This window comes from Meles meles, chromosome X, assembly GCF_922984935.1.
Source record: "Meles meles chromosome X, mMelMel3.1 paternal haplotype, whole genome shotgun sequence".
NCBI classification, from domain to species: Eukaryota; Metazoa; Chordata; class Mammalia; order Carnivora; family Mustelidae; genus Meles; species Meles meles.
The window spans coordinates 106450977-106464576 of NC_060087.1; the positions used below are offsets into that span (position 1 = coordinate 106450977).

The 13600-nt window shown below is 36.0% G+C and overlaps 1 protein-coding gene across 1 annotated transcript in view; it reads right to left on the bottom strand.

Annotated features, from left to right (window-relative positions):
• TENM1 (teneurin transmembrane protein 1) overlaps positions 1–13600 on the bottom strand; it is an 811134-nt gene that overhangs the window by 626098 nt on the left and 171436 nt on the right. Inside the window, exon 3 of the mRNA XM_045995540.1 lies at positions 81–182. The gene's annotated coding sequence lies outside the window, so the exon portion shown is untranslated. The remainder of the gene's footprint in view (positions 1–80; positions 183–13600) is intronic.

A 13600-nucleotide genomic window follows, 5' to 3' on the forward strand; every position in this document is an offset into this window, starting at 1 on the left:
AAAGTTAAAGAAGTTGTAGCAAGTTCTAGAAGAATTTATGGCCATTCATTCACTCAGCAAATTATTGGTTGACTGCCTACCTGGCTTGAAACAAATGTTGCTATCTCCTTGTATATAACAGCAAGGGTCCCCCAACATTCAAATATTATTAAGTGCTTCACCTCCACAGGCCATACAAGTTTCTGCACAAGAAAAAAGGTATTGTTTTAGAGCTTAGTGTCTCTACACCCAGTAGCTGAAAGACCCATACAGATTTTTCAAAGAAACTAAAACTACAGGAGCAATAAGGCACAAACAGAAATGGTACTCAGGATTCAATAAAATTAAGCTGAAAACAACATGAAAACTTCCAGGTCAAAATGTATAAAATATATGATCTACTTTTAAGTTAACTCCTCAAAGATTCAGATAACATTGTGATATGAGGGCCAAATAGCAAAATTACCACTGTAAACAGAGTTTGATCCTTGGTTTTGGGAACTCAAATAATAGCCCAGTGCTCTAAAATCTCCAGTCTCAAATATGATATATAATGAACAATTCTAAGAGCATTTCTATGACTACAAAATTATTTTTTTAAATTTCTGTTTAGCATCCTAAACATCAAGGGGTCTAATTAATCTAGAGAAAGGCAGTTCCTACTAAAAGAGATCATTTTTCCCTCTGAGGTATGAGTTAAAGTACAACTGATATCCTCTATTTGGAAAACATAGGTCTACCTTAAATGTGTATATATTCTCTGTGGAACCCCCAAGCAACAGAACTTAGTTTTATAACCTTTATTTCTTTCTTGCATTCAGTTATCATTCATTTTCATGTAGATTTATTATAAATCACATATTCCGCATACTGAATGAATAGAATTTGCAGTATTCAAAGAACAAGGTGGTCCACTGAGCTTTGGGCCATATCAGTTCTGAAAGCCGCAAGTATCAGGCTGTAGAATTCCCTATTTGGCTAAGTTTTAGACCTGAACATGTACTAACATTATATTTAGAAGATTGACCAAAGTCTTATGGCTCTTCATCATCCTGGAGAGGGTAATGCTCCAGAAGAGTAATGTTGGATGATGATAGATGATGACATGCATACAATTTTACTGAGTAGCTTGTGCCTCATGAATAAGGATCTAAAAAATTCAATGGATGGGTCATGGAATAAATAATGTTCCTGGCTAGCTCTGTATAAAACATGTAGCCACTTGGGGTGCCTGGCTGACTCAGTTGGTAAGAGCATATGACTCTTGATCTCAGGGGCATGAGCTCAAGCCCCACATTTGGCATAGAGCTTACCTAAAAAATTATTAAAAATGGTTTTAAATCATGTAGCCACAACTCTCAGTCATGAATGCTGCTGATAGAAGACATACATTCTTTAATATCTCCCTTAAACCAAGACCTATATTCTTACTATTCATTTAGTATGCTTGGAATAATGCACTTAGTTAGCTTATTGTCATCTAAGTACTATCAATATGCTTTACTAAACGCAAGAGGAAGTTTTACATTTCTAGCTGTTTTTGCAGTGAGGTGATTAGCTTCGACTAAATCTCCCGATAAGCCCTGAGAATACAGAGTCATAACAATTCCCAATCAATTCTGTTTGGCCTTATGATTCACTGTTACTTGAGTGAGCTGGTTCTCAGTAGGCAACATGACCTTCAATCTTATATGAAAAGTTAAAATTTTTTAAAAGTTATATTGAGAATCTCCAACACAATGCAAAAGTGTTATTTTATTTAGGAATTTAGGACTTCTGAAGGGCCCAAAAGAAAAGGAGCAATGTTCCTATAAAAATATTGTTCTGCATGACATAAAGCAAAGAGAAATTTTCAAAATTGTATGAAGAGAGGTACTTAGTCAAAATAAAAAATTTAGACTGTAAGTACATAAAGTGTAATTTGATGTTGAGAAGTGGGAAGTGAGGATGTTATGTCAGTTCTTCATCCTTACAGAGGAGTAAATGCTTTAACACTATGAAAGATACTGAAAGTCAAAATCCCTCTACACTAAATACATAGAAATGATAGATTATTCATAAAAAGATAAAACAACAACAACAACAAAAACACAGCTGTGTTCAAAGACAAGTTTAACATCTTGGACTAGGAACAGAAGAGAAACTGCAAAGCAGTGTGAAACAAATGATGTGCTGGGTTCTGAGCCCAGAAATATGCAATGCTACCCAGGACTTCAGCTCCAGAGGGGTGTCAGGTATAAGTACTCTGAGGCAGGCAGGGTGAGTAACAAAGGCTTCTTGAACAGGGTTACAGATCTATAATCAAAGGCTGACCTAGAGAGAAAAGAACAAGGCACAGGCTCATACTCCAGCCTGGAGCTAAGTACTGCCTCAAGGACAGAATTAGTGAGATCCCTAAAATATAATGAGCACTAAGAAATCAACACTAAAATGACAGTCCTCAACCCCTAGATGTATGGAAACTTTAAAAGCACTGTTAAATATTAAATGAGTTAAAAATGAAATCAGGGTTTTGAAGGGGTGAGGGGTGGGAGGGTGGGGGAACCAGGTAGTAGGTAATAGGGAGGGCACGTATTGCATGGAGCACTGGGTGTGGTGCAAAAACAATGAATACTGTTATGCTGAAAAGAAATCTTAAGTGAAAAAAAAGCTGAGTTGAACACAAAAATAAATAAATAAAATCAGGAAGTGAGAAAAAATGAAATCACAATAGAAATTTAAAATATACATATTTAGAAATTAGAGACAGCAAAAGTACTACATGGCAACATTCACGGGACACACCTAAAAGTATACAATGGGGTAAACAGACAGCATTTAGTGCCTTTATTAACCAACCAGAAAGGTGAAAAAATTAGTGAGTAAAATATTTCAAGAAGTTAGAAAAAGAACATCAGACTGAACTTAAAGGGAAGGAAAATAAAAATAAGCACTAGGAATTATTACAATAGAAAGTAGAAAGCAGAGAAAGGAACAAAAAAGTGAAAACCTGGTTCATTTAAAAAAGTATAAAATAATCATTTGGCAAAACTGATAAACAGAAAAATAGATAAAAGGACTACTTTTTAGGAAAATATAAAAAACCAAAACAGTCTAAGGAAGACTTAAAAAATTAAAAATGAAAACCAAACAATAACCATTAAACAACTGCAATGTGTAATCAAAAGTCTCCCACTTGATGATATAACAGGTTCACATAATTTCTGATGCAAAATTTATCAGACTTTCAAGAAATACATAATTTCTACATATAAACTATTTTAGAGACTAAAAAAAAAAAAGAGCAAATGCTATCCAACTCATTCACTGTGGCTCATATAACCACAACACAAAAATCTGACAAGGAAAATTCGAGAGAGGAGAATTCCAGACTAATCTTACTTATGCAAAAATCTCTTAAAGAATAGCGAATCCAATCCAGGAATGTGTAAAAAAGAAACTATATCATGGCCAAACTGAGTTTATCCAAGAAATGAAGGGCAGGTTCAACACTGGAAGAATTAATCAGTGTGATTAACCCAATTAACAAAATAAAACAACAAAAACATATGTGACCTGAATAGATGCAGAAATAGCATTTAACAAAAATCATCATTTTTCGTGTTTAAAATCCTATTTTTATATAGCAAATTAGGAATACATCAGTAGTTCCTTAACTTCTTGAAGATTATCTTTTAACAACTTAAACATAATAATGCTGTGATTTTAGAAGTGTTCCCATAGGGGTGCCTGGGTGGCTCAGTGGGTTAAGCCGCTGCCTTCAGCTCAGGTCATGATCTCGGGGTCCTGGGATGGAGCCCCGCATCAGGCTCTCTGCTCAGCAGGGAGCCTGCTTCCCTCTCTCCCTCTCTCTGCCTGCCTCTCTACTTGTGATCTCTCTCTGTCAAATGAAAAAAAAAAAAAAAAAAGAAGTGTTCCCATAAAAGTCAGGACAAAGGTACCCATTCTCACCACTTCTATTTAACATTTTAATCAAAGTCCTAGACAGTACAATAAAACACGGAAAATAAAGCACATATAAAAATGGAAAGGATGATGGGTGCCTGGGTGCCTCAGTCATTAAGCGTCTGCCTTCAGCTCAGGTCATGATCTCAGGGGCCTGGGATTGAGCCCTGCGTGGGGCTCCCTGTTCACAGGAAGTCTGCTTCTTCCTCTCCCACTCCCCCTGCTTCTGTTCCCTCTCTTGCTGTGTCTTTCTCTGTCAAATAAATAAATAAAATATTTTTAAAAAAACGGAAAGGATGAAATAAAACCGTTATTATTTGCAAATGACAGAAATGTCAACATAGAAAAATCCAAGAGTAAGTACAAACTATCAGAACTAACAAGAAAGTTTAGCAAGGTTTCTGGAAACAAAATTGATATATTAAAATCAATAGCAAACCCCTATGCAAATAATAGCCAATTAGATAATTCAATAAGAACTAAGATACTATTTATAGTATTAACAAAAGCTAAAAAGAACCTGAGAATAAAACTAGCAGAAGCTGAGCAAAACTTTTATAGAGTAAGCAGCAAAAATTATTGAAGGACATAAAAGATTATAACAAATGGAGAAATAAAATATGTTCATGAGTTGGAAGACTCAATATCATAAAAACATGAATTGTACTCAAATTAATCTATAAATTTGATGCAATGCCAATCAATCAAAGACACGAGAAGCAAATTGAAACCACAAGTCACAAACTGGGAGACAACTGCAAAGATCAGAACTACAAAGAGTAGTATCCAGGATTTACTTTTTTTTTTTTTTAACAAAAAGACAACTTAAGAAAAGGCAGAAGAATGAACAAATATTATCACCAGGCAATTCTCAGACAAGTAAACCTGAACAGACACATGAAAAAGCCCTATGACTCACAGTCAGTGGCATGTAAATTACATCAGTGAGGGCTCATAATATGTATGCAGACTGGCAAAGATTTAACAAGAACAAATGTTGATAAATATATATAGAATTAGCAATTTCTTGTACTGATGGTGGGAGTCTCTCTTGTGTAATTGGCAAAAGCTAGTAAAGGAGGATATTGAGAATATTCATGTCCTTGGACTCAGAAATTCCACTTCTAGGTGTATACTCTAACATACTCTTTCACACATACACACAAAAAGTACTCACAAGAATGTTTACTGTGAATCGCCAGGTTTACACACTTCACAGCACTCACGATAGCACTTACCCTCCCCAATTTCCATAGCCCCCTCCCCCTCTCCCAATCCCACCTCCCCCCAGCAACCCCCAGTTTGTTTTGTGAGATTAAGAGTCATTTATGGTTTGTCTCCCTCCCAATCCCATCTTGTTTCATTTATTCTTCTCCTATCCCCCTAACCCCCCATGTTACTTCTCCATGTCCTCATATCAGGGAGATCATATGATAGTTGTCTTTCTCCGATTGACTTATTTCACTAAGCATGATACGCTCTAGTTCCATCCACGTTGTCGCAAATGGCAAGATTTCATTTCTTTTGATGGCTGCATAGTATACAATAGCCAAACTATGGAAAGAACCTAGATGTCCATCAACAGATGAATGGATAAAGAAGATGTGGTATATATACACAATGGAATACTATGCAGCCAGTCAGCCTTAGACAAAAGACATTGCACATCTTGTTTTTCTGGCATAGTCTTCCATTTTATACATGTTGGCCATGAAATAGTCTGAATTTCTGCACTGCTGATTCCACCTTGATGCACCTTAAGTAATGAAGGCACTTGGCTTAGGGTAGGTCTTTAGACTGCTCAACACTGAACTTATAGGTAGTTCTTTTATCCTTCTTCTGGAGAGCTCTCTATCTCCAGACCCTTGGAGTCTCACTTTTATCCTGATCTATGTTCTGCTTGATTTTCCTTAAATTTATTCATAAGCCAGATGTTAAGAACAGTTCTTATTTAAAAAAAAAGAAAAGAATAGTTCTTATTTATCCTCAGTCTAAACCTCAACAACAGGTATTAATCACCCTTGCTTGGAACCAGTTTATATGATACCAACTCTTAAATATCCAGAAGAAGATACCCCAACCCTTCTCATGCCTCTCCTCACTTTAAAGTCAAAACATCCTAGCGGGTACTAAGCATTTTGGCCATTTTATAGATGAAGAGCGCAGACTCAGAGTGATATGGCAACATGTCTGCAATCACATGACAAAGCACATGTTTGTCAAACCTAGGAATGGAATTTAGGGTGGTCTGATTACAAAGTCCATGTGCTTCTCCTATGTTTAAGATAACTTAGTAAACCTTGAAGGTATAATAAATTACACTGCTGCTATTGATTGATTGATTGATTGATTGGGAGGGGGGACTCATGCAGCTAGTACAATTAGAAAAATAGGGAACACAGGATCAAGTTCACTAAGGCCTTTTCTAGAAAGCCAAGAGGAAACCAGTGGTGCTCCACATCCCTGTAGCCTGCCCATAGCTAAGGCAAAAAGGGTCCTTGCAGTTGACACATGGTTCAACCCAGTTCATCAGGTCAGGCAGTGATCAGAACTGAGGACCAAGGTTACCAAGCAGGGGGACTTTGGCCTGGTAGTAATTTAGATTAAGATTGGAAATGACCATTCTGGTCCACTTACTGGCACAACTGAAAGAAAGAGATCTGCCTAAGAATACAACCCACATTATTTGTATTCTTTAAGTGATTGAAGTTGATCAATGACTATCTATATTGTATCTTCTACTTTTTAACTAATATGTACTTCAAGGCATTTTAAATATAATTACATTTCATATCATTTGGTTAATCAAATTAATGTTTGAAAGAGTTCGCAGGCAGCATGAGGCCATTTTCCCCCGCAAATCACAGAATCACAATTGGCTAGGCATCAAACTTAAATCCTGAAAAACTCAAAAAGAAGGTTAGCATTTGGAAACCCAGGAAGCTCAACTGGACTCTTACTTACAGGAAAAATACATCTCTCATTCTTAACTATTGTTTTCTTTGTCCCATAAATGTATCTACCCTAGATGTTCTTTTGTTGACCTACCAAAAAACTTTAGTTCAAAAAAGATGTCAAAGGAAATTTAATCATCAAAGTAAAAAGCCACAGCTCTATTTTCTCTAGTTTTGAGTCACCAGAATAGCTTCCTACAGCATCTCAGATTTTATATTCCAGACTTTAACTATCTGTTCATGAAAAATGTTCAATCTTATCTGTTCTATTCCCCAGAATGCTCTTTCAAACTATACATGACAGATGCCCAAAGTTCATTTATCTCTACCTAAAGTCTAACAGTTGTTTTGCTTAATGTTATATGTTAACACATATATTATACAGAGAATAAAATCTTGGTGGTGTGAGAAAATTGTGATTCTTTTACAAAGTCTAAATTCTAAAATACTTTAATTAATGCAATAGCTTCATTAGTTTCATTCCCAAACAATGATTCTTGCTAACTCCTAAGTGTTACTAGTATTGGTCCCTTAGGACATTTAATGAGTAGATAAAAATAATTTGCAACTAATGTATTGATTGCTTGTATATAAATGGATGCTTGAGTAAAAACATGTTTCAGAAATGTATTCCTCTAAAAGTTTAAACAACGAGCCTAGGTATCTTGTATTAGTTATTAATTTTAATCATTTTTATGAATATAAATTAATGTATTGTTGCCATATTATATTGCTATGTTAACTATATTGCCCCTTTTCTTGTTATCTTAAGTAAATAATTGATTTGAGAAGGACATACATCATTCCCCTCTTCTAACTCAGTTCCAACCAAAATTTTAAACTACTGGTAAATGAATAAAAGGATCTGCAAACAAAAATATGAGTTAATATAATCAAATTCATCAAGTTTTTCTTTTCAGAAACTAGAAAGCATTGCTCTCTGTGAACTTCATCCATTCATATTTTTTTATTTTTTTATTTTTTTTAAAGATTGTATTTATTTGACAGACAGAGATCACAAGCAGGCAGAGAAGCAGGCAGAGAGAGAGGGGGAAGCAGGCTCTCTGTCGAGCAGAGAGCCCGATGCGGGGCTCGATCCCAGGACCCTGGGATCATGACCTGAGCAAAAGGCAGAGGCTTAACCCACTGAGCCACCCAGGTGCCCCCATCCATTCATATTTAAGAACCTCTGGACTTAAAGGTTTCCAGTTCTTCTAGGAGGAGAGCAGATTGATCAGTGAGTTGCTTCTTGTTTCCATTTTCCAGTACTTTAAGTTTCAGGGTTTTAAATTGTAAAATCAGGGCTACAAGAAAAAACTAAGCAGATGTTTTTAAATTATAAAAGTATAGAATATGTTCCATTGGTATTAGAAGGATAAGGAGAAGTGAAAGAAAACATTAATGAGTTTTGGTTTCAAAAGAAAATTCCACTACCTAAAAGAGATAAGAAACAATATAAGAAAAATGTGGATGGGAAAACAAACACACAAAAAGAAGAAACTACATATTCTCCAACTAGATTATGGCAGTAACTTCCTAACTTGTCCCCAGGCACCAGTATGGGCTTTCTTAAATCCAACTCACATCCAAATAACCAAATTCATTTTCATAAAATAAGATTTCCACCCTTATAATCTTGTACAAAAGCCTTTGGGAGCAAACTGTTGGTTACAGGATCAAGTCCAGACTTTTCAGCTGTTTATAATCTGGTCCACTCCTACATATCCAAACATTCTTGATACTATCCCCCAAGCAATCTTCCAACCCAGTCGGCATGGTTTCTTCCAACAACTGTGCTTATTTAAATTTGACTGACTTACAGGGGCTGCTGCTCTCCCAGTTTTGAAAGCCTACCTATGCTTTAAGACACAGCCCAAGATAATTCATACAGATAATTCAACATAACAGAGTCTTACTTCCCAGAGCCCTAATATACCAGTATTCTGTTCCAAAGATTCTTGCATGTGATTTTATGCTCTGCTGTATTCTTCTCCAATTGTTTTGTTTCATGAATTCCTCCCTCCAGAAAATATTAACAGAGCTCTTATCGTGTATACAGAGCTCTTATCGTGTATAAGTAATATCTATAAAACTATAAAAAGTGTCTCTCAGCTGGGAGGACAGATGCCCCAAGTTTGAAAATGTCTGTGTGGAGGGGTGCTTTTGGTTCTTACAGTGTTGGAGAGATGCTGCTGACCAGGGATAATATATATCATGCCACGGTGTGGGGCAGTCCCATAGTATAAAGAATTCTCTCTCCCAAAAAGTTACTATATAAGGCCCCAAAATTAACCAGACAAGGCTCATGGACTCAATGAGTTTATTGGTTCAAAGGAAAGATGGTATGAGTGTCATGCATAAAAATGTTATATCTCAGCACATAAACTATTTGGTGTCAGGACGACGTTGGTTATTTTCCATCAGTTGCTCACAGTATCTAATACTAGTCTGGATACATGGTAGGTACTAGGTAAAGCTTACTGAGTTGAAATATATTTTTTCCTTAAAGATTTTATTTATTTATTTGACAGAGAGATCACAAGTAGGCAGAGAGGTAGGCAGAGAGAGAGGGGGAAGCAGGTTCCCTGATTCAAGGCTCAATCCCAGGACCCTGAGATCATGACCTCAGCCGAAAGCAGAGGCTTAACCCATTGAGCCACCCAGGTGCCCCAAAATATATTTTTTGAAAACCCTAAAACTCGATGTTTATTATGTCATCCAGGGGAAGAATAGTTGTACAGATTATCACGTCATCCTCACTGCATTTTGAAATCAATAAAGAAGACAAAGCTGTGACGATAGACTTTGCTAAACCTCCTCAGGGCCAGCTATGAAGTTTCTGGAGTGCAAAAAGCAGCCTCTGGCAATAAGTACTAGGAGACCGGGAATAAAGTGTTGGTAAAACACCAGAAGCCTCAGTTTCTTCTCTTAAACCATGGGTTTGCTGTAGAACATTTTACCTTACCCAGATTGGTGCCGAATAACTGCAGATTTGCTTTCTTTTTTCATATCCTCTTCTTGACTATAATAATCATAAACTGCATACATTGCCAAAGAAAAATTTACTCAGCTCATCTATACAATATTCTTCCTTTGTTTATAACCAAATTTTATTTATCTGTACCTCTTGTTGGGATGCAACAGTTAAATAAAATGACAAATAGTTTTCATTATACATGTCAACAATGAAAAAACACATACATGCATATTTAAGAACACTACTTTGAATGTACATTGTGCCTTTCTTCTGAAAGGAACACTTTTCTTGTTGCATTTGCCCTTACAATTGCACTATGAAATGATCATCCCATTTTATTTTATTTTTCTACAGAAACTGTGGTCCCCAGAAATAAAGTAACTTGCTAGAAGTCACATAGTCTGTGTTGAGGCCTGGACAAGAAGCCAGAGCTCTTGACTCCCTAGACAATATATTACTCAGGAGACTTTATTTCTCTGTCTTTATTGCTTCACATATAAGAAGAGCCCTCCAGGAAAAGCAACAAATCTACATACCATCCGACATGCTAAACTTCTGCAATCTGTTTGGTTTTGCAGGATTTTCTATGTTACACTCTTCTTAGTTAACTCTACACCAGAGCAGGCGGGAGACCAAAATTTGTCATTTGCGAAATTTGGCGTCAATCTGCACTGATCAACAAATTCTAACTCAGTAAGTTGAGCTTGCTCTAAAGGAACAATGCTTGAACTGTCTCATGCCTGCAGCTCTCATGGAAAATAATGACACTTTGATCATGGATAGAATTATAGTATCTTACAAACTACCACAAGTCCAATAGGCTGTAGAATCTACTTTAATAGAAAATAAAGATACTGTTGTACGTGCAATGGACATTTTTGGAATAAAAAGCACAAAAGCAATTTGGTCCAATGAAGACTAAGTGTTCACTATAATGTCTTCCTATTAATATTCCCGATAAATTCTTAAAAATTATACATACTCCCTTTCCCTCTGCCCTTCCCCCTACTCATGCTCTCTCTCACTTGCTCTATCTCAAGTAAGTAAATAAATAAATAAAATCTTTTTTTTAAAAATTAGATATACAAAGGTATCTATACTTCAGAGATACCTACTTGAATTAACAGAAATTCTAAGTTGGTTTGCGGCAGGGAAAAAGCAGTTGACTTGGAAAATTGGATGTTGGACTTCTAATATATTTTGGGGGTAAAACCCCTCATGCCTGTCGGGCCACCCTAAGGAATCAGTCAGATGTAACATTTATGACTAATCACTTCAAATAGATTACAGACTCCTTAAGGGCAAAGAGAATTCCTCATAGGCTCATCATTAGGAACAATGCGATAATGAGGGTAAAGGGATTACCCAATGTCTGACACAAGATGAGTAACCACCGAATGAAAGCATCTATAGTAATGTTTTTATTCACTCTCTTGTCTGGCACAGTATTTGGATATTGCAGGTAGTAAGTGCTTATACATACCATTTAGCATCTAATTCTCAGACAAATAGAATGCTCTCTACATTTTTAATAGTAAAATAAATGAAATTTACTAGAAATGGTATATTACATTTGGGAGTGCCAAAAACTAAGCATAGATAGCAGCATAAAGGCCAGTGTTGGTGTCTAACACCTATGACATAAAACATTTTTCTAGATTTCTTAGTAGGGTTGATGATAGCACCAGTAAGACTCCAATGCTTTTGATACTTGGCTATAACCAGTGAAAAGCAACTTCCAAGCTCATTAAGCTGGTAAATATAGTAGGTCCTTGGAATGTATGGATTTAACATTTGTAATTTTAACTCTTCATAAGATGACTCCACAGGCCCATGACCTGTAGTTAACCTATAATGTTGCTGACACGTGAATTTAAATCTTGGGCGTTGAGAGGCTGGTATACTATAGCTAGTGAGCAAGCTGGCCAACTTCCCGGCATCCAAAACTCTATGTCCTTCTATATGTATTGGGATATATGCAGCATCTCTACTATAATGATAAAGGATAACTTGATTTCTATGTGAAAAATGGCCCTGAAAAGAAAAACAACTGCTAGTGCTAATACTGGCAGTGAAAAGAAAGTGCTAGTTCTTAGAGAATGGCTTTGTAAATGACTTTAGTCCTGTATTTATAGAATCATTAATGGTCTGAAAAGGATCTGTTAAATTTTTCAGTTATACTTTACTGCATTTTATGAGGGAAATTATATGCTAGAGTGATATTTGAGGACATGGAGAGTCAAGAAGGTCTCAGGGCCTATCCCTTGTGAATGGAGAAGGTGTGCTGTCCTCCCATTATGGTGCTCCATTAGAAACAATAGCATGTCACTCTCAATGGGTAAGTTTATAAAAAAAATACTGCAGAAACTATTTTATGTATTATCTCTCAGGCTACTCTAGAGACTGAGGGCTAGTAATCGGGTTACAAAGACAGTTGAAGCATTATTAAAATTCCACAGAAAAAATTAAAATGCATGCTCACTCTAAAACTGCAGGTCCTTATTAATTGACATTTTGCAAACAGAGATGCCTTTAATCTTCACTAAATAAATGTAAATGTATTCTTTAAGTCTTAGCAACATCGTGTAGCAGTTGGCACTTAGTCAAAATTTTCTATTTCCACCTGATTTATCTTTGAATATAATTTATGCCTGGTGTTGCTTTTGTTATATTCATTTTACGGATTCATTTGTTGAAAGCTCAACTACTGTATCTTTAAAAAGAATGATTTTTCACCCTAAATAAAACATCGTGGTTTTGCAACACATTTGTGTTGATTTTAAACATCTGAGAATTAAAAACACATTTAAGTTTGAAATGCTTGTGAGTTAAGGTGTCAAAATGCACAAAGAATTGTAAAAGAGAACCATAAAGACAAAGACTACATAGATTTCAGCTATAATACAGGGTGCTGGAGAGAGGTTAGGACATAATACGTTTGTATTGAAAAGTATAGGATTCCCTCACTGTATGAAAGGAGAACATTCCTATGAAACCTTTCATAAGCCAAATGGTGTAACATGAAGAATCAATTACCATTAATTTATATGAAAACATTTTTGAGCATTCCCAGACCTGAAAAATAAGCTCTCTTACACTTTTCTGATACCTTAGGATACATCATGCTAAAAGATGCACAAAATAAATCCAGATGAAGCACAGATGTTCACAGACACAGTTCAAAGCTATGGTGGCTTGAGGTTGAGATGCTCAGCGTAGTTCCTGGGGAAGGAGCATGGTGGGGCCATTCTCACGGCTCAAGGTGCCAGCGGCCTTTATAACAGCTAGCTGTAAAACCAATGCTGAATGCTATTTTTGCTTTTTTCCACAAAAGCAAAAATCCTCCCTAGATTCCTTTCAGTTAGCGAAAATAGGTATTCATGCATGTCATTCATAAAAATGAAGTGGGGTAACAGAAACTATCAAAAAGCAGGGGATTCCTATATTGCCTTGCTCACCAAAATTAAGTGTTTCTGAGAATATTCCAATGGCCAATTGGGACTTTCAGCTTATTTAACACGGGTGATTTCTAGTTACAAAGAATCAAAAGGATAGGAAAACAGTAGGGTAACCTATGGTATAAAATAATCTTAATTTCTTCTACCAGAACAACAATGTGAAACATGGTAATTTGTTTTTCTTTTCAGTGGCACCATCAGACTTCTGCTTTGTGCAGAATGGCTTAATTTGAATCCAAAAGTGAAAACTTCAACAGTGGCTCATTTTGTAGTCCTGAATTCCTCCA